This window comes from Myotis davidii, unplaced genomic scaffold (genome assembly GCF_000327345.1).
Source record: "Myotis davidii unplaced genomic scaffold, ASM32734v1 scaffold7220, whole genome shotgun sequence".
Taxonomy (NCBI): Eukaryota; Metazoa; Chordata; class Mammalia; order Chiroptera; family Vespertilionidae; genus Myotis; species Myotis davidii.
Genome location: NW_006291861.1, coordinates 2524 through 5293, shown reverse-complemented (window position 1 = coordinate 5293; position 2770 = coordinate 2524). Strand labels below are relative to the sequence as shown.

Sequence of the window (2770 nt, the reverse complement as noted above, 5' to 3'; positions counted from 1 at the left end):
GGCCCAGCCAGCGCAAAGCTAAGACTTGACAGGCCTTGGCCTTGGAGGCATGGCCTCTGGGGCATGGTCTCTCTGATCCCGATGCCAGTCAGTCAGGGCTCTACAGAGCAGAAAGGAGGTTGGGCCTGGGCCTCGGGCCAGGTAGGAGGCAGATGCAGCTGCAGATGGATACCCTAGCAGTGGTTCTCAACCTTCCTAATGCCGCGACCCTTTAATACAGTTCCTCATGTTGTGGTGACCCCCGACCATAAAATTATTTTCATTGCTACTTCATAACTTTAATTTTGCTACTGTTAGGAATCATAATGTAAATATCTGATATGCAGGATGTATTTTCATTGTTCGCGACCCACAGGTTGAGAACCTCTGAAAGAGAGCTTTGAGTTGTGAGCTTCATGCTGTCTTCCTCTTCTGCCTCTGATGCAGAATTCAAAGCTGCAGTTGGCTATTTAGAGGACATTATCATGGATGATGAGTTACAGTTATTACAGAAAAATTTCATGGATGATTACTAACAGAATTTGAAGACACAGAAGAGAATAAACTCATCTACACACCTACTTTTAAAGAATATATTTCTTTGGTGGAAAAGTACATTGAAGAACAGCTACTAGAGCAGATTCCTGGGTTTAACATGGCAGCCTTCACTACAACCTTTCAGCACCACAAAGTTGAGGTGGCCGATGACATATTCAATGTGCTGCTCACATTTACCAACTTTTTGGCTTTTAAAGAAATGTTTCTGGACTACAGAGCAAAAAGAAGGCGGGAAGCTGGATTTAACTAGTGGACTAGCGGTGATGTCACTGTGCAAATCATGCTCTCTGCCAGCTTCCCAGAACAACCTGCAGCACTAGATCACCCCAAGCACTGAGATTGTTAAACAGCAGCTCAGTGCACTGGGACAAGCTTCAGCTAGCAACGGAAGGATAGATCTTGGGGAGACCAGCTCTGTTCTGCAATGCTTTGTTAACATCAAATATTGATGGAGAGAAAAAAATTGCATGACCCTCCTGGGATCCATTTCTTCAAAAAACTCTTGAGTTCAGTAACCATAGTATTCCTTCCTCAGTGGGCATCTCTCTCAGGGGTTTGAGTCGGCTCCTCTGGACAAGTCCACATCCAGAATTCCACCTGGAGGCTTCCCCAGCACACGTGTTGGTGTGTCGCACTTATGGGGTTTTTACTAGTTGGGAGCACTTATCTAGGGCAGTGGTCGGCAAACTCATTAGTCAACAGAGCCAAATATCAACAGTACAACGATTGAAATTTCTTTTGAAAGCCAAATTTTTTAAACTTAAACTATATAGGTAGGTACATTGTTATCAACTTAATTAGAGTACTCCTATGGCTTAGGAAGAGCCACACTCAAGGGGCCAAAGAGCCGCATGTGGTCTGTGAGCCGCAGTTTGCCAACCATTGATCTAGGGTGTTCCTCAAGCCAGCTTCCTGTCTTGAAATTTCTGGAGCTACTATTGTCATAGCAAGTCTTGCCTGTAAGAGTCAACCGAGAGAAATGTTCTTTACCTAAAAGCTACATGTCCAAGTTAACTCCTAGTCTTACATCTAAAGTCCCTGTGTCACTGTCTTCCAGTCATGATGTAGTCCTCCATTTCCAGAACTCTCTTTTAAACATTTTTGAAGCCCTAACCCAGTGATGGCGAACCTTTTGAGCTTGGTGTGTCAGCATTTTGAAAAACCCTAACGTAACTCTGGTGCCATGTCACAGAGAAATTTTTTGATATTTGCAACCATAGTAAAACAAAGACTTATATTTTTGATATTTATTAAACAAAAGTGAGCCGAAACCGGTTTGGTTCAGTGGATAGACCGTCGGCCTGCGGACTAAAAGGTCCCAGGTTCGATTCCAGTCTGGGCATGTACCTTGGTTGCGGGAACATCCCCAGTGGGAGGTGTGCAGCATGCAGCTGATCGATGTTTCTAACTCTCTATCCTTCTCCCTTCCCTTCTGAAAAAAATCAATAAAATATATTTAAAAAACTAAAATAAAACGTTTTTGAAAAAAAAAAACAACAAATCTATTTTTTATAAATGAACTAGAGGCCTGGTGCACAAAATTCATGCACAGGGTGTGTGTGTGTCCCTCAGCCCAGCCTGCACCATCTCCAATCTGGGACCCCTAGGGATCAAGCCTAAACCGGTAGTCGGACATCTCTCTCACAATCCAGGACTGTTGGCTCCAAATCGCTCACCTCTCTGCCTGATCGCCCATAACCACTTCTGCCTGCCAGCTTGATAACCCCCTAACCACACCCCTGCCAGCCTGATCGATGCCTAACTGCACCCCTGTTGGCCCAGTTTCCCCTAACTGCCCTCGTCTGCAGGCCTGGTCTCCCCCAACTGCCCTCCCTTGCAGGCCTGGTCCCTCCCAACTACCCTCTCCTGCTGGCCATCTTGTGTGCACATGAGAGCGGCCATCTTTGACCACATGGGGGTGGCCATCTTGTGTGTTGGAGTGATGGTCAATTTGCATATTATGCTTTTATTAGATAGGATGGGTCTCTATCATTTAGAGTAATTCCTGACCTATGGTAAATTCTCAATAAATATGTCTGTTTTTTCAGATGGTTCTTGCAAACACCTCACAAAACATGAATGTATTCATGAAAACAATAACCCCAAATAAAGGTGACCACCAGAGAAAAGAGAATTAGCAGAGACAAAAGAGTACAAAAATTATATTGAGAAAAGGAAAATAGATAATAAAGAAAGGAAAAAAGAATAAAAAAGAAGGGAAAAATATATGTGT

General features: G+C 43.9%; 1 pseudogene; it reads left to right on the top strand.

Annotated features, from left to right (window-relative positions):
* Positions 1 to 391: 391 nt before the first annotated feature.
* On the top strand, positions 392 to 857 carry LOC102768634 (annotated as a pseudogene).
* The last annotated feature ends 1913 nt before the right edge of the window (positions 858 to 2770 follow it).